This window comes from Staurois parvus, unplaced genomic scaffold, assembly GCF_062004578.1.
Source record: "Staurois parvus isolate SC_StPar_1 unplaced genomic scaffold, SC_StPar_1.0 ptg000009l, whole genome shotgun sequence".
In the NCBI taxonomy this organism is placed as follows: Eukaryota; Metazoa; Chordata; class Amphibia; order Anura; family Ranidae; genus Staurois; species Staurois parvus.
The window spans coordinates 1,795,733-1,818,525 of NW_028317805.1; the positions used below are offsets into that span (position 1 = coordinate 1,795,733).

The following is a 22,793-nucleotide window of genomic DNA, read 5'->3' on the forward strand; positions in this document are numbered from 1 at the left end:
GCGTACAGAGGACACATGGGACCGTCAGTGCGGTTTATCGGCGTATAGAGGACACATGGGACCGTCAGTGCTCTGTATCGGCGTATAGAGGACACATGGGACCGTCAGTGCGGTGTATCGGCGTATAGAGGACACATGGGACCGTCAGTGCGGTGTATAGGCGTATAGAGGACACATGGGACCGTCAGTGCTGTTTATCGGCGTATAGAGGACACATGGGACCGTCAGTGCGGTGTATCGGCGTACAGAGGACACATGGGACCGTCAGTGCTGTTTATCGGCGTATAGAGGACACATGGGACCATCAGTGCTGTTTATCGGCGTACAGAGGACACATGGGACCGTCAGTGCGGTGTATCGGCATATAGAGGACACATGGGACCGTCAGTGCGGTGTATCGGCGTATAGAGGACACATGGGACCGTCAGTGCGGTGTATAGGCGTATAGAGGACACATGGGACCGTCAGTGTGGTGTATAGGCGTATAGAAGACACATGGGACCGTCAGTGCGGTGTATAGGCGTATAGAGGACACATGGGACCGTCAGTGTGGTGTATAGGCGTATAGAGGACACATGGGACCGTCAGTGCGGTTTATCGGCGTATAGAGGACACATGGGACCGTCAGTGCTCTGTATCGGCGTATAGAGGACACATGGGACCGTCAGTGCGGTGTATAGGCGTATAGAGGACACATGGGACCGTCAGTGCGGTGTATAGGCGTATAGAGGACACATGGGACCGTCAGTGCTGTGTATCGGCGTACAGAGGACACATGGGACCGTCAGTGCTGTTTATCGGCGTACAGAGGACACATGGGACCGTCAGTGCGGTTTATCGGCGTACAGAGGACACATGGGACCGTCAGTGCGGTTTATCGGCGTACAGAAGACACATGGGACCGTCAGTGCGGTTTATCGGCGTACAGAGGACACATGGGACCGTCAGTGCGGTTTATGGGCGTACAGAGGACACATGGGACCGTCAGTGCGGTTTATCGGCGTACAGAGGACACATGGGACCGTCAGTGCGGTTTATCGGCGTATAGAGGACACATGGGACCGTCAGTGCTCTGTATCGTCGTATAGAGGACACATGGGACCGTCAGTGCGGCGTATAGGCGTATAGAGGATACATGGGACCGTCCGTGCTGTGTATAGGCGTATAGAGGACACATGGGACCGTCAGTGCGGTGTATAGGCGTATAGAGGACACATGGGACCGTCCGTGCTGTGTATCGGCGTACAGAGGACACATGGGACCGTCAGTGCTGTTTATCGGCGAACAGAGGACACATGGGACCGTCAGTGCGGTTTATCGGCGTACAGAAGACACATGGGACCGTCAGTGCGGTTTATCGGCGTATAGAGGACACATGGGACCGTCAGTGCGGTTTATCGGCGTATAGAGGACACATGGGACCGTCAGTGCGGTGTATACAGGACACATGGGACAAGCAGTGCTCTGTATTGGCGTATAGAGGATACATGGGACCGTCAGTGCGGTTTATGGGCGTACAGAGGACACATGGGACCGTCAGTGCGGTTTATCGGCGTACAGAGGACACATGGGACCGTCAGTGCGGTGTATCGTCGTATAGAGGACACATGGGACCGTCAGTGCGGTGTATAGGCGTATAGAGGACACATGGGACCGTCCGTGCTGTGTATAGGCGTATAGAGGACACATGGGACCGTCCGTGCTGTGTATCGGCGTACAGAGGACACATGGGACCGTCAGTGCTGTTTATCGGCGTACAGAGGACACATGGGACCGTCAGTGCGGTTTATCGGCGTATAGAGGACACATGGGACCGTCAGTGCGGTTTATCGGCGTATAGAGGACACATGGGACAAGCAGTGCTCTGTATTGGCGTATAGAGGACACATGGGATCGTCAGTGCGGTTTATCGGCGTACAGAGGACACATGGGACCGTCAGTGCGGTTTATCGGCGTACAGAGGACACATGGGACCGTCAGTGCGGTTTATCGGCGTATAGAGGACACATGGAACCGTCAGTGTGGTTTATCGGCGTGTAGAGGACACATGGGACCGTCAGTGCAGTTTATCGGCGTATAGAGGATACATGGGACCGTCAGTGCGGTGTATACAGGACACATGGGACAAGCAGTGCTCTGTATTGGCGTATAGAGGATACATGGGACCGTCAGTGCGGTTTATTGGCGTATAGAGGACACATGGGACCGTCAGTGCGGTGTATCGGCGTATAGAGGACACACGGGACCGTCAGTGCTGTTTATCGGCGTACAGAGGACACACGGGACCGTCAGTGCTGTTTATCGGCGTACAGAGGACACACGGGACCGTCACTGCGGTGTATCGGCGTACAGAGGACACACGGGACCGTCAGTGCGGTGTATCGGCGTATAGAGGACACATGGGACCGTCACTGCGGTGTATCAGTGTATAGAGGACATGAGACCAGGGTATACAGGGATCTAGATTCCTCCTGAGCTCTGCATACACAATGCAGTGACTCCATTCCCGGATCCTCCTCCTCATCTGTTATTATTATTATTTTGCTGTCTTGCCGCTGTCATGACGTCACCTCCCAGCCGCTTAAGACACCGGCTCCTATTGGGCGCCACCTCTCTCCCGCCCAGCCAATGGCACGGTTCGCCGGCCTCGGGTGCAGAGTGACGTCACGTAGTTCCCGTCTGCTTTATTTTGCTTCGGTCTCCGGAGCCGCCATTACGGGAAGAACCGGACCAAGCCGAGCTGGAGAACACCGGAGCGGCTGAGAGCGGGAGGGACCGGACGAGCGGCACCGAGGGGTCCGGTCCCGGGGGAGATGAGCGGGGGAAGGGAGCCGGCCACGGGATAGAGCCAGGTGAGAGCCGTACTACGGGGGAGGTGAGGGTGGTCCGGGGTCACCTGTCAGTACCTGGGAGGGGAAAGGGAGGGGAGGGCTTCCTGGTGTGAGAGGGGCCCAAGGCCTATAGTGTCAAGGGCCCCGGCCTCCTATGTGAGGAGGAGGAATTCCCACACAGGGGGCTCATTATATAGTGTACAGTTGTGAGGCTGAGCACTGTGTGGATGTGCTAGAAAAAGAATGTTTGTGTGTAGTGTAAAAAAAAAAAAATAAAAAAGGTGAATGTTTTTTTATATTTTTATTTATATATATTTTGTCATTTCACATATTACATACATATATTTATATGTAACAAAAAAGGAGGGGGGAAAAAACCCCATAAAAAGTGTGTAAATATATATAAAAACCAAAACAAAAGCTGTCTGTAAGAATCCATAAATGTCCCCATAGATGTTTTCTGTATGTTGAAGCCCCTCGCAGTGTGTAGGGTGTGGTGTGACGTCCTCGCGGTGTTGCGTTCTGAGGATTTGGTGTGAAGCGTGTTGGACGACATTCTGGTGGTGTTAATCTCCCGGTCGGGTCCAGTCGGTTGTCTGATGACACATGACGGGTTCTAATGAAATGTTGATCGGCGTTTTGCATACCTGTGCTGCTCACCGCCCATCTGGTATGTTCCAGGTGATTATTAGCAGGTGATCACATGACTCAGTTAACCGAATGAGAACAGAGGGAAGTTGTCCACAGTTTGTGGTGCCCATTTTGTTGTAGGACGATGACTGTCCATGTCTGTCTGCCCCCCCCCCCCCCTCCAGTGGTTTATCTTCTAAAGACCTCATACACTACACAGATGTTTTATGGTGGGCGATCAGCATGTTTTGGATTGTGGGAATGATCCAGGGTGACCCAAACTTCATACTGGTAGTCCTTGGATCCAAGGTTCTGTACTAAGAGTTTCTGAAAGCAGGCATTGCTGACCAATGTAGACTTTTAGACCTGACCCCAAGCATTCTGAAGGACGGAACATACAAGCCCCGATGGGGAATCTTGTGGACTCCTGAAACGCGTTGGATTTCCTATCTTGACCTTTGAACACACCATTCTGGACTCTGTTGCCTTTGGTTTGACTCTCTTGCTGCTGTCTACTATAGGCTGATCCAATGGCTTAAACTGTGTTAGTCGCTGACCTGGGGCCAGTGTTCAGTTTATTCAAACTTTTAAATCTGAAATGCTTTTCTGAATCAGTGATTTGGAGAATGCTAAAACAGAAGACAGCCAGGCACTTGCATTTTCAGAATGAGATCAGCGATGCCAGCCTCCAAATTTCTATTCTATTCAATCTTAATTTGTAAAATAAAGCCCAACTCCATGCAAACTCCCTCTCATCTCTCCCTCCCTCTACCCTGTAGCTGGTTCCTGGAGTAAAAAAAGAACTCCGAATCTACATATGCTTTTTATTTGCCTAAACTCAGTCATGTGTCTTTTGTGTCCCAATCCTCTTCCTTTTTTTGCCGAGTGGGGCCATTCTTTGTGTGTCCACATCTCTGCCCGTGTGATGTGGATCCTTTTTATTGGCTGTGTAGCAATGACACTCTTTCAGGATCCAGAGCACATGCAAATCCTCGAGGGGACAGTAGGGGATTGTGATGGTGAGACATAAGTTTCACATCTGAATTGCCACTCCCCACAGCAAAAAACTGCACCAGTGAGGGTCCCAGACATTGGACTTGGGTGGGTATATCTTCACCACATAAGACAAAAATGGCTTAACACGATAGGTTACGGAGAGGTGGGAAATTGGGATGGGAAAAGTTTTATTTTTGTTTTAACGCCCAATTCCAGGATGTTAGCAACCAACCTTCCTACCCCTCTAACCACTGGCATGAACAAAAATAAACCTATCCATGTGCCCATATTACTTCTCTAAAGCCACGGCCTGTTTACTCCTTGGGGGCGTTCAGGTGTCCTCCCTAAAGCCACGGCCTGTTTACTCCTTGGGGGCGTTCTTCAGGTGTCCTCCCTAAAGCCACGGCCTGTTTACTCCTTGGGGGCGTTTTTCAGGTGTCCTCCCTAAAGCCACGGCCTGTTTACTCCTTGGGGGCGTTCTTCAGGTGTCCCCCCTAAAGCCACGGCCTGTTTACTCCTGGGGGCGTCCTTCAGGTGCCCTCCCTAAAGCCACGGCCTGTTTACTCCTGGGGGCATTCTTCAGGTGTCTTCCCTAAAGCCACGGCCTGTTTACTCCTGGGGGCGTCCTTCAGGTGCCCTCCCTAAAGCCACGGCCTGTTTACTCCTGGGGGCGTCCTTCAGGTGCCCTCCCTAAAGCCACGGCCTGTTTACTCCTGGGGGCGTTCTTCAGGTGTCCCCCGAAAGCCACAGCCTGTTTACTCCTTGGAGCGTTCTTCAGGTGTCCTCATCTGTGCCATTATGTGGACACTGTGTTGATGGAGGCGATACTTCCAGTGGCTGGGCACTCTCACAAAGGCCTGAGAAGCAGAACTCGCAGGACAGTGAGGGTGCTGGGGTAAGTAATGAGCGGCTGGACCCAGAGCATGCGATTGGCTTGGCACATGGTGTAAACTGTCTTTGAGCCATTACTTTGCAGAATGGCTTAGTAGGAGGTGTTTGGAAACAAGACTTAGGAGTAAGGTAATCACTTCTATTTTACCCGGAGTTGAGCTTTAATCCTGAAATGAGATGGACCATATTATACCTTATTGTTAGAATGTGGATCAACCACCTGTTTTTACTGCCCCTTAGACTTTTGGGTGCGGACGACTTTTAAATGTCATTCCAAACGGCAGGTGTGGTGTTGTGCTGATGGCTGTTATCAGTGCCCAGGGTTTCCCAGGACTAGTGATCTCACTAATCAGTGCTCCTCTGTGTTGTGTGGCCTGGTATAAAGGTCGCCTTCTTTTAATATGTGTAGAAGTTCAGCTTCAGTGGAATCATCATGATGCAATCTGTACACAATTCCTGCCTGTATTACGAAGCAAGTGTCATGCTTTATGTGTAAGCTAATGAGACCGTCATCTGCAGCAGGGATTAGAATGTCATCTAGAAATCTTTGTTTCAGTCTCTTCCAGCAGCTTGGAGTTTTGTATGTACGTTGGGTGTTTTTTTTTTTTTGTTTTTTTTATATGGACCTTTATGGGAATTTTTGCTTTGTGTGACCAGCAGGCTCGTGTAGAATTTGCTGTCACTAGGCTCTGTGTTGACAGGCCATTTGGATGGGGGATGGGCAGTTGTCAACATAGTATGTTCTGCAGTTTCCACCCAGTCTGACCATTGTACAGAAGAATAAGAGAATGGATTGTGCAGTGTGACCTCAGCATCGGCCTCAGTGATGTGACATATGATACAGACGCATAACCCATTGTTATTTTTCTCATTGTGGTCTGTTTACTTGACCCATAATTTGATTTTTGACATTTTACAGGGGAAGGCTTTTAAGCCTTTTATTTTGTAGCTGTTGACTGTTATGGTGCGTCTCATAAATCTCACTCACCCCTCTATTGAGGAGTATGTGGTCTTGTATTATGTTTAAATGCAATAAGGACACTTGATTTTTTTTTTTTTATGTGGACATAGGTCATGTTGAGATTTTTGAGTAAAGCAAATGACTCCGCTTCCTATATTTAGGTACATTATGCAGCAATCTCATTTTCATCAGTCTGTTTATGCAAACAAAACAAGCACTAGGTTCACACTATTGTGGCACTGTGAGGGTGCATTTGAATGGGCTGCTGTATCTGTGGGAAACACAGGGAAAAGGTTCCCAAATCGTTTTCCAAAGTGCAGCAGATTGCTATGACACCATGCAGTTTCCTGCACCTAAAAATGCACTGTGTTTTAAGATGCGTGAGCGTGCCATTAAGAATTCTGCTTCTGCACCCTCAATAAGTGGGAGCCTAGGTGTAGGTATGTTTTACCTTTATTAACATGGTATGTATCTGTGCAGGGATTGGAAATGCAGTTTCGTTTCAGTATTCTGCTTTGGCACTGGTTCACACTAAGATTTCTGATGCGTTCCAGAACTGATGGAATCGCATGACGAGTGAAAGAATGCGTTTCTATGAAGGCTGTTCATATACAGTATCTCACAGAAGTGAGTACACCCCTCACATTTTTGTAAATATTTTATTCTATCTTTTTTCATGTGACAACACTGAAGAAATGACACTTTGCTACAATGTAAAGTAGTGAGTGTACAGCTTGTATAACAGTGTAAATTTGCTGTCCCATCAAAATAACTCAACACACAGCCATTAATGTCTAAACCGCTGGTAACAAAAGTGAGTACACCCCTAAGTAAAAATGTCCAAATTGGGCCCAAGTAGCCATTTTCCCTCCCCGGTGTCATGTGACTCATTTGTGTTACAAGGTCTCAGGTGTGAATAGGGAGCAGATGTTAAATCTGGTGTTTATCGCTTTCATTCGCTCATGCTGGTCACTGGAAGTTCAACATGGCACGTCATGGCAAAGAGCTCTGAGGATCTGAAGAAAAAAAAAAAAAAATTGTTGCTCTACATAAACATGGCCTAGGCTATAAAAAGATTGCCAGGACCCTGAAACTGAGCTGCAGCATGGTGGCTGAGACCATACAGCGGTTTAACAGGACGGGTTCCACTCAGAACAGGCCTTACCATGGTTGACCAAAGGAGTTGAGTGCACGTGCTCAGCGTCATATCCAGAGGTTGTCTTTGGGAAATAGACGTATGAGTGCTGCCAGTATTGCTGCAGAGTTTGGTGGGGTGGGGGAGGGTCAGCCTGTCAGTGCTCAGACCATACACCACACACTGCATCAAATTGGTCTGCATGGTGTTGGCCCAGAAGGAAGCCTCTTCTAAAGATGATGCACAAGAAAACCTGCAAACAGTTTGATGAAGACAAGCAGACTAAGGACATGGATTACTGGAACCATATCCTGTGGTCTGATGACACCAATATAAACTGATTTGGTTCAGATGGTGTCAAGCGTGTGTGGCGGAAACCAGGTGAGGAGTACAAAGACAAGTATGTTTTGCCTACAGTCAAGCATGGTGGTGGGAGTGTCATGGTCTGGGGCTGCATGAGTGCTGCTGGCACTGGGGAGCTACAGTTCATTGAGGGAACCATGAATGTCAATATGTACTGTAACATACTGAAGCAGAGCATGATTCCCTCCCTTCGGAGACTGGGCCGCAGGGCAGTATTCCAACATAACGACCCCAAACACCTCCAAGACGACCACTGCCTTGCTAAAGAAGCTGAGGGTAAAGGTGATGGACAAACATGTCTCCAGACCTAAACCCTATTGAGCCTCTGTGGGGCATCCTCAAATGGAGGGTGGAGGAGCACAAGGTCTCTAACATCCACCATCTCCGTGATATCATCATGGAGGAGTGGAAGAGGACTCCAGTGGCAACCTGTGAAGCTCTGGTGAACTCCATGCCCAAGAGGGTTAAGGCAGTGCTGGAAAATAATGGTGACAACACAAAATATTGACACTTTGGGCCCAATTTGGACGTTTTTACTTAGGGGTGTACTCACTTTTGTTGCCAGCGGTTTAGACATAATAGACTGGCCATAGTCCATAGTCATTGTCGGCCGATTAACGAAAAATCGGTCAGCCCCGTTGCCGATGCTGCCACCAATGTCCACGAAAAACGGCCGTTTTTCATGGATTTTCCAGCATGACTGATAAAAATAAACGAGAAGATCCACGAAAAACGGCTCACGGGCTGGCCCCACTAACGGCATGAATATTGGCAGATTTTTCGAGCCGACAAAAATTTGGCCGATAAACGACCCGTCTATGGCCTGCATTAGCTTTAAAATAAAGCTTACCTATAGGTAAAATAAATATCTTCTAAATGTGCACTGTTTAGGAGATACTCTAGTGAGCAGCAGCCGGTGATGTCACCAGCGCATGTGTTCTGAAGGAATGGCATACCCATGCCGCTCCTTCAGAGCTGTGTACCGCAGCAGAGACGTCATAGCGGCTTGGCTGTTTAAGCGGCTGTAGCCTGCAAACCCCGAAGTAAGACTTGGTGAAGATGGAAGCCTCTACAGCAGTGACAACGTGCTTCTGGAGGGCTTCATTTCAAGGTTAGTGTTTCATGTGCTAGCATGCAGTGCATACTAGCACGTTATGATGTTCCCAAGAGCGTACTACCTCTTTAATTCTAGGCAAGGTGCTATAGATTATGGCCCTCATACTGAAAGCGGTATTAAACCCAAATGCAAACCTTTATTATATTGCAGCTTACCAATTCTTAGATATGATGGCTGCATTTAGTTTGTTTATTTTTAGCTTAGGCTTTTTTAATTTTTACCTAGTGGTCTGGCCAGCAAGTATGTTTAACAGAACAAGCTTGTCTGAAAATGTAGCAGTTATTGTTGAGACAAACCATTTACCACTGACAAGTGTTTTTACAAATCAACCTTTATTCATGAAAACCTTTATCCCAAAAGAGAGAATGGTGCCTGTGAACTGGAATTTGGCTTTAGTTAGTGTATTTAAATCTGCTAGTACACCCAACCCCTCCCCAGACTCACAATGTTGCTGTCTAAAGGTGTGTCTGTTGCTGCTTCCTCAAGAGTGTCAGCACGCTAATATAGGAAGTTTGTATCTGGGCAGATCACCAGGTGGAAATGGGGGAGGGAAGAAAACCAATGCAACCACCATCTAATGATTGATAAGTTGCAATGTATTACATTTTTGGTTTTAGGTTTAATACTGCTTCAGGTGTTTTATCTGCTGAATGGATTTGTATTGCATTCAGCCAATTTTGTAGTCCTTGTACCCCAGCCACGTGGAGCGGCCAGGACTTTGACCTTCACCACAGCAGGAATTCTAGTTGCTCAGGAACACACGCTCAACCTTACTATTGAACAGTGATGGCGTAATCTGAAAGTTCACTGTCCTCACAAGTGCATTACTGCACGGCCTGATTTGGAACTTAATTCTGGTTCTTCTGCTCTTGGCTAAATGTTGCTGCACAGGCAATTACATGTGTCTTGTAACAAGACAAGCTCATATACTTGTGGTTGGATGTGAAGTCCATATGATTACATAAGTGCGTTTATTTGTATTTTCTTTACAATGCAACCTATGCATCTGAAATCAGGGTTAATGTATATGGGGGGAAATGTGTTTTTTTTTATTTTCCCCAAGAGTTCTTAAATTCCAAACTTTTTTGATGTGAATTATACGCATGTAACATGTAAATTGTTCTTTAAACGTGTGCAAACAGTGAATGACTGCCAGGCAGAGTAGGTAGAGTTTCAACAGCCAGGCCTCTAAGCATCCTCTGTGCCTTTTACAAGTATCTCTAGAGATGCCATGGCTCTGATGCAGGGTCTCTGCCAGTGCTACTGGTATTCTGTAGTTTCCACCCAGTCTGATCATTGTACAGAATAAGAGAACAGATTGTGCAGGGTGATCTCATGTTGTGATCTATACAGATGCTTAACCCATGGCTTTGCGTATTGTGGTCTGCTTAGTTGAACCGAAATTTGGTTTTTACTTCTGAGTTGGCGAATGTCCCGATAGAAACCATTGCACCTTGTTTTAATCTGTCTGGGGATATCGGTTTAAGAAGTTGTCCATATCCTGCCTGAACTGTGCTTGACATTGGTACACCCCGGTTTATAGCATTTGTGTGAAGTCGCTTTTGGACACTTTCCCAAGCCCAGTGTAAGGCAACTGAATATGATTGTTCTTTGAGATATTTGCACTGTGACTGGTAACAGGCCAGGTCACACTGCAGGGGTTCCTCGAATTCTGTACCTAGCTGGTAAAGATGGGGCTCTTACTGTGCAGCTACGGGTTCAGTTACACTCCTAAAGATCTGTCAGGATAAAGGAGCTGCTTTTGCCGAGATATAGATAAAAAGTGTTTTGTTTTTTTTTTTTAAAGTGTATGCTATGGTACTACCTTTTTGTCAATTTTGAACTATTAAAGTTACAAACAAGGTGCAGTTATATTAAATGGTTAAACTGCGCAAATACCCAACCCTAATTGTGTACAAAGCAGCAAACCTACCATGAGGATATCCCCTCTAAATCACAAATCAAATAGCTTGTGTTGCACTAAGTGGCATTTGCATACATCAAAAATTCATAAATAATATACAAATATATGTCCAATAAAGGATAAACAGAGTGCTCAAGAGTGAATCATTGCCAAAAATAAATATATTTTAAATAAACATATATGAAACCGTCCTTAAAAGGTGTATAGAACAGTCCCCTTATTCTGTGATGAGTAATGGAAAATCTTCATTCCAATTGTATAGGGATAAATGTCATCCTTACTAATCATCCATCATAAGAGAACATCTTAATGAAATAACAGTAATAAAAGTGTTCGATTATATCATAAGTACATGAGTGTCTTAGAGTAAGGTCCATTACGCTAGTAGTGGCTAATATGCATATATACATATACACAGTTAAGTTGATATAAATAACATTTAATATATATTGCATTTTTCTATTTGTAATAAGCAGCTAAAATGGCGTCTGAATAATTTCTGTTTTCTTGAACACATGTTCCTTTTGGTCCACTATACACACAGGGGTTGGTAAACTGATAAGTAATGATGGGTGTAGCCTGTACTAAAGAAACCCTATAAAAATGTGAACTGTGATCAACTTAATCGGAGCACTAGGTGGCCAGAGGGTGTGCTCTCGTACAGCTGTATCTTCACCAATAAATATATAATTTGGAGCGCTCGTGCTGACAGGTTGATTATTTCAGGTTGAAACCACAAAATTTCATACTCACAATATCACCACCAATGTAAGATTACACCACCGTAATATCAAATTGGAGGCTTATCAGATCCTTTGACCCTTAATTATAGGGGTTCAATATACGCCCAATATATATAATTCTGTTCAGGCTCATGTGTCTCAGGTCAGATCGTGTGCACCACCTACAACATGTACTCATGAAATAGAGGTGCGGGTCCAGCGCAATCTTTCCTCAAAGGATTCCAGGCTGAGATTCACACATATAAGGTGCAGTAACAGTCAACTTGCATGTGCATCTTTGTTTTCCTATCGGACAGGTTCCTTTTAAAAAAGCAGTCTACACAAAACCTAAAGCAGAAGTGCTTAGCCCGCAGAACCCTCTGTGACCCGCGACCTCAAATCTGGGAGGCGCATGCCCATGCTCTGGGATGGCGTTGGCAAGCCCAGATTGCAATCAGTGGGTTGCCGACCTGCCATCCTAGAGCATCACCGTGCATGGAGCCAGCAGCGGAGGGAGCAGGAGCTGCCGAAGCCCATTCTTCCTCTTTAGCACCGGCTCCTGTCCCAGGCGCTGCGATATCAAGTGCATTTCAGCTTTCTAGCAGCCTGGTGAGTGATGCCAGCAGAAGCTGGAAGATAAAATGTTCTGTGTAGTAAACATCACATACACTGTGCTTTTGCAATGGGCATATTAGCCCTTATATAAAAAAATTGTTATTCCTCGGATTTGGTGCACCACATTCGCAAGATTGTAAACAGTTTATGGCTCAGTGCAGCTAACCCGCAGAAAAGCCACAGCGCATGAGTGTAATAGCAATCTTATAGGGGGCTCAGGACAGTAAGGGCTCATTTACATTTGCAGTTTGAGGGCGGAAATACTCCTAGTTCACTGTGGCCTTCCACTAGTTCCCAAATCACTTGGGTGGCCCTTGCTCTTCAAAAGGTTGAGCACCTCTGATCTCAAGCATTTACCTAAAAATATCAGGACATTCAAGCGGAGGTCAATAATCTTTTCCACATTAAAGTGGAAGTCTGTTCAAAACCTAGCTAAGCTTAAACCTGCTCTCACCTCTTTTCTAATTCCTATACTGACTACCTTGTAAACGAAAGATTACGCATACCTAATCTAAAGGCGCTCTGGTTCAGTCATGTGATCGGCTCCCAGCGCCAGCTTCAGGGGAGAGTAGGGACAGCTGACAATGGATGCCCAAGAGTAAGTCTATGGGTGATGTCACTGCCCAGGCTCCACAGCCTTTGTCGCTGCTCTCTCCTTTCCCCTGAAGCCAGCCGCTGGGGCGATTATGTAAACGGACCCGAGCACCCTTCGATTAGGTATGTATAAGCATCTTTCTTTTACAGGGTAGTTAATATAGGGTTTAGAATGGGGTGGGAACAAGCATTTGACCAATGAACAGTAACACAGTATAGTTATATTGCTTTTCATTCATATTTATATTAACTGGTTTACATACAAAACATGTTTGTTTTTAGACTCGGATCAGCCCCTAGTTCATGCTCATTCAAACTTCAGATCAAACCCAATGAAGGGACCTCCAGATTTTAGATTGGTCTCAGTTCCTGCACCTTTGACTGGTTTACATCTTTGTGGTGCCTTTTTAGGTGTATTACCATTGATCTCTGCTGTATATAGCATGTGTTTTCATGAAACTGCATCAAAGTTGCACAATGCAGGTCTTTAACGTGTGAACGGGGCCTTAGACCTCATCAGTCCCATCACATGTACAGGCAGCAGTGGGTGGCAGTGGGTGCTACTGAGAAAGGCATTGCAGGTCTGCCTGGGCACACGTGTCGGGGATTGCCAGCTCATGTTAAAGCAAAAATACATTCTTGGTGCACAGAATATAGGTGAGGAGCTTTGTAAAACCCACAAACTCCCTATCTGAGAAGCTGCAATCCTTCCTTCAGTCCTCGTGTACACTGGATGTTTTTACAGTGTCTGTTTTTGGCTATAGACATTTTCTTCTACAGCCAGTAAACTCCCCGGCATGTTATCCTATGTGTCCATGCACACGTGGACTGTAATCAACATTTTTTGGCTGGGGAAAAAAACCCCGGACTAGAGTTTTTTTAGCTGTAAAAATGCTATAACGCTGTAAAACATGTCAAACCAGTGTTTTTGGATGTTTTTACAAAAAAGAAAAACCGCAAACTCGATTAAAACGCTACTAAACGCTAATACAAAAACAATAAAAACGTGGAAAAACTCACATTTTTAACGTGACTTTACACCGCTAACGTTATCGGCGTTATTAAAACGCCCCCTAGTGTGCATGGAGCCTAAAACTTGACTGGACTGGCAGCTCCATGGTGATATATCATAGATGGTGCTATTCTCGCTGGAACTCCAGATTTGGCTTTATTTGCATAGTTACAGTGACTTGGGAAAGTATTCAACCTGATCGGTGTATGGAGTCTCTTCATGTGGTGTTGCATTACAACCTGAAATTAAAATAGATTTTTTTTGGGGGGGGGGTTGTACCATGTGTACACAACATGCCGACAACTTTTTGAAGGTGCAAAATATTTTTATTGTGATACAAATAATAAAGACCTTGGAGATATATAATTTATTTATTCTTCTGCCGGTATAGTCAGCTTCTCCCTCCTTTGGGTGCTTCCTTTAGAAACCAGGTGCAGGTAGGAGGTGTGTTTTGTTTTTGTTTTTTTTGTTTGTTTTTTTTTTATCAATTTGTGAAATAATGTGAAGCAAACCCAGCACTTCTGATCACCCTTAAAATATCACAGTGAAGCGTGGTGGTGCGGGGTGTGGAAATTAAAAAACAAAAAAAAAAAAGACTTGTCCAGAGACTAAATATGTGCCCTAATCTACTTGTCCCTCATGGCAATCTACTTGTCCAGGTTAAAAAAAAAAAAAATATATATATATATATATTTTTTTTTTACCAAAACTGTATGTAAATCAGAGGTGATATTAGGAATCCTATAATACAGAAGTCCAAGCCCTAGTAAGTCCACAAAATATAAACCATAGCCTTCCTGTGTAATCACGGTGAAAAATTGTGTCCAAAGGAAATATAAATCCTTCCATCGATTTCCACAATAAATGTCTCCTCAAAAATAGAAAAACATCTCACAGTGCATTATCTTTTATAATCTACATATAAACATGTGACAGCACTCAAGTGAGTATCTCATCAAAACTTGGCAATGAAAAATTGTGAAAACTGTGAATCAGTGAAACACTGTGTGTGAATCACTCTTCAGTGCCCAAACACAAGCCAACACAGTGTACACTTCTAATTATAGTAAGGCGTGGGTACCCTTACCAACCATCCCAAATAATCTCGCCTATAATATAATCCAATAACTGGTGAGAAATGGCCCTCCTGTAGATCTCCACAAGGGGTATATAGTCTCCACGGCACTACCTGGGTTCATCAGCCATAGTACTCCATGTGTCCCCATACACCTTACTTCATTCAGATGTACATATATGAGGGACAATAATAGTGTAATTCCGCCAAGATAAATGCAAAAATAAACTTTAAACTGCTCACATTATTCCAGCCTTTAAAACCGCTTTATATACAATAAAAGTAACCTTTCTCACATCCAGGAAACGTCAAGGCTCTCACAGGTGATCCTTTCCCAGTCAGTGCGGTCAAATGTCTGACGCGTTTCGGGGACGAATCCCTTTCCTCAGAGCTACTGACCAGCCTGTATGAAGGTCAAGCGGTAAATAACCATGGCTAGATGCCTTGGGAGCAGAGCTCCACCTCCTCTACTTGTTATAAGATGAGGGGTTGGAGGGGGTTATTTAAAGTGCAAACTTTGGTGATTTCTATAAGTGTGTGTGTGTGTGTGTGTGTGTGTGTGTGTGTGTGTGTGTGTGTATAAAAAGTGAAAGCGAATAAAAAATTATATACATGAATGCATCATTTTGTAAATGAATAAAAATAATCTTGGTAATAATACTGACAATGATAAAAATAGAGGTAAAGATCATAAAATTGAAGATCATAAGACTAGTGGATTGTAGATGATTTGCAGTTCAAAGTATCAAGTGTGGCTGTAGATAGATAGAGATAGATATATATGTATATATTATCACTTTATTGTACAAGTTTAAAAAAGCATTTTAGGCCTGAAGATTACATAAAGCCCGGAAACATTATATATTTTCTGAAAGCAGAGAAGCCAGAGAATAAAATAGTGGTAGTTCCAAGTTTATGGCGCATGATGTTACGGCAAACTTTCAGTAAAAAATACAAGCAAGTTCATTTTAGGACACAAAAAAGCAATAAATTACCCTATACATTTTATTTTTTTTTGTAAAATGAAAAACATGAGGCTGCACTGACTAAAGATATCCAACTTGCAAACGTGTGCGTCAGTTATGTGACGTGTATCGCAGTTGACTTTTTTATGCGTAGGCGCCTCAATTTTTTTGGGGGGGGGGATGTTATGTGCTTGAGTTTAAAGTTTTATACAATAAAAAAACAAACTTGTTTGTGGTGTGTGTGTTTTTTTGTTTTCTTTTTTATCACATAGGGTGCAAAATCCCCTGTGTGATCCTTTTTTTTTTTTTTTTTGATTCTCTTTATTGAGGCATCCCTGCATGTCTCTCCTGTTCTCCACTGAATGTAATACAGTGCACATCACACCGCATTACATTCTTTCCCGGCTTGCATGGCCGGGAATCTCTAAACAGGGTCCCAGAAGTAACGTCCCTTCTGGGTCAGGACAAGCAGGGGAGTGGACATGTCCACTCTCCTCCCTCCCCTTTAGCCGACGGTGAGCCAGTTCAAGGGCCCGCAGATGGGCAAGCTGAACCCAGCAGACCTCATGGGGGGGTGAGAGGCTGGAACTGTGTGTAAGCAAGTTGCCACCCAAATGCTTCCACCTGACAGGATTGCCCGCAACAGGGCTAAATGTAGATAAAAAAAACTACCTGCCCTACGCCCGGAACTACATGTCCCGGGCGTCAGGTGATAGGAATCGAACATCCCTGTGGTGTATGCTGTAGGAATGCTTTTCATTGTCAGGGACTGGAAACCGTATCCGCAAATATGGCACTAAATACAGGGCAATTCTTGAAGAAAACCGATTTCAATCCGCCAGAGATTTGAGACTGGGACAGAGGTTCACCTTCCAGCACGGCAATGACCCGAAACACACTGCTAAAGCTTCTCTAGAGTAGTTTAGTGGAAAAATATTTACACTAACTGTCTTAGAATGGCCTATTCACAGCCCGGACACTAATCCAGTTGAGAATCTATGGTATGACTTGCTGTACACTAGTGCAACCCGTCTAGTTTGTAGAAGCTGATTCTTTAAGACTGGCTAATAGACCTACCCCGAGAGGCTACTGCAGTGATCACGGTGGTTCTTCGTGTCCTGCGCCATGTGGCTGCCCTCATGCATAGTGAACACAGGAGGTTACTTTCTTGGCATGGCTGCCATTCATGGAGCCTGTCCACCTCATTCAATTAAAAAAAAAAAAAAAAAAAAAAATATGACAAGTTCTGTGCATGGGGCCAGACACGGCAGATCAGTGACCACTGTGGTAGCGTCGACTACTATAGTGATTTACTGCTTCTACAGCAGTCCATAAAGTATGGAATATGTTTGCTTGCTGTGGTCTATGGACTCACACAGTCAGGCGCGGTAGCATGCCCTCATGTGTGCACCCATAGCAGGTGGCTTGCTATGGGGACACATGGAGAAGAGGAGGAGCCGAGAAACTTGGGTTCCAGGTTGCTCTGTGCAAAACCATTGCTTAAGGGAGAAAAAATAAGTTGCAACCGCTTTAAAGATGTAAAGGATAAGTGCATTTACCCTTTTTTGTCCTTCAGCCTTCAGTAATTGTTTACATCCAGCACTGCAAGTCTCACTGTCCGTGCCGTGCTTGCGCATTACGACCCCAATGACTTCTAAGGGGTTGTGTCCCAAGGCTGGAGATGGGGATGGCTCACTTGATGTCTGTAGGACTGTAATGTGCAGGTGTAGCCAAGATGTAAACAAACCCGGGAGGTTGCAGCCTCTAGATCGAGGTAAGCATGCATTGGTTGGAGGGGAAAAGGGGCAAAAGGGCCTTTGTGTTAAAGTGCACCTATCATTTATTGAATACAGAGCTGCATTAACTTGTTTTATACAGTCATGGCCAAAAATAAAGGCACCCCTGCATTTCTGTTAGATAATGCACCACTTCGCCAAGAAAATTTTTGCAATTACACATGTTTATGCATTCTCATGTTTATTCCTTTTTGTTTGTATTGGTTTGACACACAGGTTGAGAAACAAAAGGCCAAATCTGACACATTCCACGGGAAACTCCAAAAATGGAATGGACTAAATGATTGGCACCTTCTCAAAATTGGAAGAAATAATTACAATCAAAGTTTGAGATGCTCCTGTAATTTATAATTAACCACTTCCCTCCTGTAGGATGTCATGACGTCTCCGGGTCTCAGTGGTGCTATCTGGATGATGCTTGTAGCTGCTAGCATCATCCAGTATTTATTTATTTTTTTCAGGTGGCGATTCCATCCTGTGCTTTTTACAGGTGGACCAACAGCGCCTCTCTGTGCTCTCCCATGTGATCAGGGAGCCAGAGAAGCAATCCAGCAGTGGTTTACCAGAGAACCTGCCGAGGACCAGATCATATCTGGCTGTCTCTGACCCTCAGATGCCGGAAGCGTCATGACGTCACTTCCGGCTCTGACAGACGTTAACATTGCCATTTCACGCCTTACTCCTACTACAAGGAATGTTTACATTCCTTGTAATGGGAAAAAAAGCTGATCCAACAAAATAAAGGGGGGAGTGTAAGAAAATACAGTGGTAGAATTATTGCTCTTGCTGTAATGATCGCAGCAATACCTCACATATGTGGTTCAAGCTCCATTTTCATATGCAGGTGTGACCTACATATGCGTTCACTTCTGAGCACGAGGGGACGGGGTCACTTTACTTTTTTTTTTGTAATTATTATTATTTTTACACTTTCCCTTTTTATTTTGGATTGCTTTTATTCCTATTACTTGGAATGGAAACATCCCTTGTAATAGAACTAAGGCATGAAATGGCAGTGTATACATCATGTCGTTACTTCAAACGTCGTTTGAACCACACATATGAGGTATTACTGCGATTGTTATAGCAAGAGCAATAATTCTCTCACTGGACCTCCTCTATAACCTGTTAAAAAAATTTTAAATGTCGCCTATGGAGATTTTTAAGTACCGTATTGTAAGCTCGAAAGAGTAGGGCCCTTGAACCCCTCGTGTTTTGTTTTGTTACTGTATTGTCTCATGTACTGTCCCCCACTATAATGTACAGAGCTGAGCAAACCTTTTAGCGCTATATAAATACTGTATAATAATAATACCGTAGTTTGGCGCCATTCCATGAGTGTGCACAATTATAAAGCGAGACATGTTTAGTATACATTTGCTCGGCATAACGCCATATTTTATATTTTACCAAAAATTGGGTTATTTTTTTCGCATTAAAATTCTTTAACCACTTGCCTACAGGGCACTTATACCCCCTTCCTGTCCAGGCCAATTTTCAGCTTACAGCGCTGTTGCACTTTGATAGTTGTGCGGTCATGCAATGGGTACACATTTCATATGTGTACCCATATGAAATTTTTATAATTTTTTTTCACACAAACAGCTTTCTTTTGGTGGTATTTAATCATCACTGAGTTTTTTTGCTCTCAACAAAAAAAGCAAAAAATTAAAAAAAAAAGTTTTTCTTTGTTTCTATTATAAAATTTTGCAAACAGGTAATTTTTCTCCTTCGCTGATGGGCATTGATGAGGCTGCACTGATAGGCGGCGCTGTTGGGTGGCACTGCTGGGCACTGACTGGTGGCAAAGGTGGGTGGCACTGCTGGGCACTGATATCCGTGCCCTGATAGTTGCAGCAATATTTGCTACCAAATATTAAATTGAGGGTGCCAATAATTTTGTCTGTTCCATTTTTGGGGTTTTGTGTGGAATGTGTCAGATTTGGCTTTTTCTCCATTTTTGTCATACCAATACAAACAAGACATAAACATGAGAATGCCTAAACATTCATTTGTAATTGAATCAATTTTCTGGGTGAAGTGGTGCATTATCTGACATAAATTCAGAGGTGCCAATTTTTTGCCCATAACTGTATTTGCCTGGGGTTCAGCTTTTAAGACTATTAACTGGGTACCATTAGAGATGCTAACATTTAAATGGCTCTTCTAAACATCCACGCTTAAGTCAATATAGCTGTGTTGATGTTGGTTTATATGTGTGCACCAATCTTTGCCTTTATCGATTTTAGAAGCACTATTTAGACTGCAAGTTCAAATGTACAAAACAGTCTCGCATGAAGGTTCTGAATTTGGACATGCTGGTTATTGGCGAAAAGGCTGTGACACTTGCAGCGCTTTACGTAACAGTTGTACGGTCTGTTTATTTTTATTTTGGGCCCCCAGAGGTCAGAGATATTTACAGACATCTGCAGGTCACAAGGGGTTAAAGCGTGGTTATATTTTGGGACATCCTTGGCTTGGCTGCCAATGGGATTGAGGGTTTGCATTGCTTTATGCTATAGTAGATGAATTCCACTGGATAAGTCCATCCCTTCACACATCTATTGCTGGCTCAGGAATGTTTTACTTGCTTGGTAAGATATAATTGGTTACTTCTAGAAATGTTTGCAATGCAGGTTCTCCATTGGAATGCCCTAATCTATATTATGCAAATAGCAATTTTGTTATGTTATTATCCAGGGTGTTTAAAAGTCTACCTGTACAGCCTATAGTAACCACTTGTATTTGTTATTTCTGATCTACACAGGACACATGAAAGGGAGACTTATGCAGGCCATAGATGGGTCGAAAATCGGCCGATTTTTCTTTTAAAAAAACAAACAATCGGTCGATCAAGTGGCCGACGTTGCCACCAATGGTAAAAAAAATCGGCCGATTTTCATCCCGTCTACAGCCGGCAAAAAGTGTCCCTGCAGAGAGCTCCGCTATTTCTTCGACAGTTCCTTGACATTTTCAGAGGTTGCAACAATGTATCTATTTGTATCCATTTAGGATACAGATGTTTTTATTCGGAAACAAATAGATACAATGTTGCAACCTCTGTAAATGTCAAGGAACTGTCAAAGAAATAGCGGAGCTCTCTGCAAGGACACTTTTTGCCGGACTGGAATTCCTATTTTTCATCCTTCTTCTTCTCCTTCTTCATCATCATCCTCTTCTTCTTCTCCTTCTTCATCATCATCCTCTTCTTCTTCTACTTCATCATCATCATCCTCTTCTTCTTCTACTTCATCATCATCATCCTCTTCTTCTTCTACTTCATCATCATCATCCTCTTCTTCTTCTACTTCATCATCATCATCCTCTTCTTCTTCTACTTCATCATCATCATCCTCTTCTTCTTCTACTTCATCATCATCATCCTCTTCTTCTTCTACTTCATCATCATCATCCTCTTCTTCTACTTCTTCATCATCCTCTTCTTCTACTTCTTCATCATCATCATCATCATCCTCTTCTCCTTTTTCTTCATCATCCTCTTCTTCTACTTCTTCATCATCATCATCCTCCTCCTCTTCTACTTCTTTTTCATCATCATCATCATCATCATCCTGTTCTTCTTCTTCTTCGTCATAATCATCCCTCTTCTTCCTCCTCTTCTTCCTCCTCTTCTTCCTCCTCTTCTTCCTCCTCTTCTTCCTCCTCTTCTTCCTCCTCTTCTTCCTCCTCTTCTTCCTCCTCTTCTTCCTCCTCTTCTTCCTCCTCTTCTTCCTCCTCTTCTTCCTCCTCTTCTTCCTCCTCTTCTTCCTCCTCTTCTTCCTCCTCTTCTTCCTCCTCTTCTTCCTCCTCTTCTTCCTCCTCTTCTTCCTCCTCTTCTTCCTCCTCTTCTTCCTCCTCTTCTTCCTCCTCTTCTTCCTCCTCTTCTTCCTCCTCTTCTTCCTCCTCTTCTTCCTCCTCTTCTTCCCCCTCCCCCCCCGATTAGCCCATTATTGCTGTGAAAATCGGCCGTTTTTTTTTATTTTTTTTTTTTATTCCCGATTAAAAAAAACGGCCGAACAAATAGCCCACTAACGATCCGAAAATCGGCCGATTTTCGACCCATCTATTGCCTGCATTAGGCTACATTCACACTAGCGTTGTGTGCAGACGGCAGAAAGGCATTTGGGAAGCGTTTTTACCGACAATTCTGCACATTGCAGCACATGGTGTTCTAACGGGAGCGTTAGCGTAGCGTCGCGGCAAAACTGATGCTTCTGGTCGAGTCAGGAGGCGTTGAAGCCTCCTATTCTAGTCTATGGTGTCGCTCCACAAACGCCCGGCCGGCATTTGCGGCACGGTTGCGGGGCATTTGCAGAGCGGTAACACCATTTAAACTTCATTATAGGCGTTTGTGCGGTGTTTTTAACGCTCGGCAACCGCCGCTAAACCGCGCATGCGCTGTTTACCGCGCGTTAAACGCTCCACAAACGCCGGACCAATGCTTGCCAAACGCTATAGGGGCGTTTGGTAAGCGTTGGTAAAACAGTCAAGTGTGAACGAGCCCTTAGGGCGATGTAAGGAAGTTGCTGTTTGTCCTTCAAACACTGGAAAACGGGGCACATAGTGCAGTTTACTTACAGGTGTCTAGTAAAGTCGACTCTTTATGGAGTTAAATATTGCCCACATCCCTATGTGTACATGTACAACCTATTATTTGCCTCCCATAGGACTTTACATGGCAAATTAACAAAATTATGTAAAACAAAATATATTGCATACAATTTAAAATGACTTCACATAATAAACAATCCTGGCAGAGAGATACTTTTTAACTTTTCAGACATTTGCAATACCCATATATAACTGATAGGGACTGATTGCAAGAAAATACCCTGTGTAAGTCTCAACAGGATTTCCCCCAACCAGAGAAATCGAATGCATTTTTTACAAATCTCTTTCAGGGGAGCGATTGACAATCTACAAAAAGATGTGCAACACATCATAAATGATCTTATTACGCCATAATGTTTGTGTAACGCCATCTTTTACAGTCACACTTCCATGGATGAGTCGCCACAAAAACTCAGCCTGGAAATTGAAAGTGTGTGTGTGTGTGTACAAAACCCATGCAATTCATGCATACAAAGAAACCAAAGTAAATAAGTTCAGAAATTAAGTTATGTGTAATAAAACGTAGTGACACAGAGAAAGTGTTGAACACGCTAT

General features: G+C 44.2%; 1 protein-coding gene across 1 annotated transcript in view; it reads left to right on the forward strand.

Moving 5' to 3' along the window:
* Positions 1 to 2,646: 2,646 nt before the first annotated feature.
* The window catches only part of ZRANB1 (zinc finger RANBP2-type containing 1), a 102,685-nt gene continuing 82,538 nt past the window's right edge, over positions 2,647 to 22,793 (forward strand). Inside the window, exon 1 of the mRNA XM_089669143.1 lies at positions 2,647 to 2,852. The gene's annotated coding sequence lies outside the window, so the exon portion shown is untranslated. The remainder of the gene's footprint in view (positions 2,853 to 22,793) is intronic.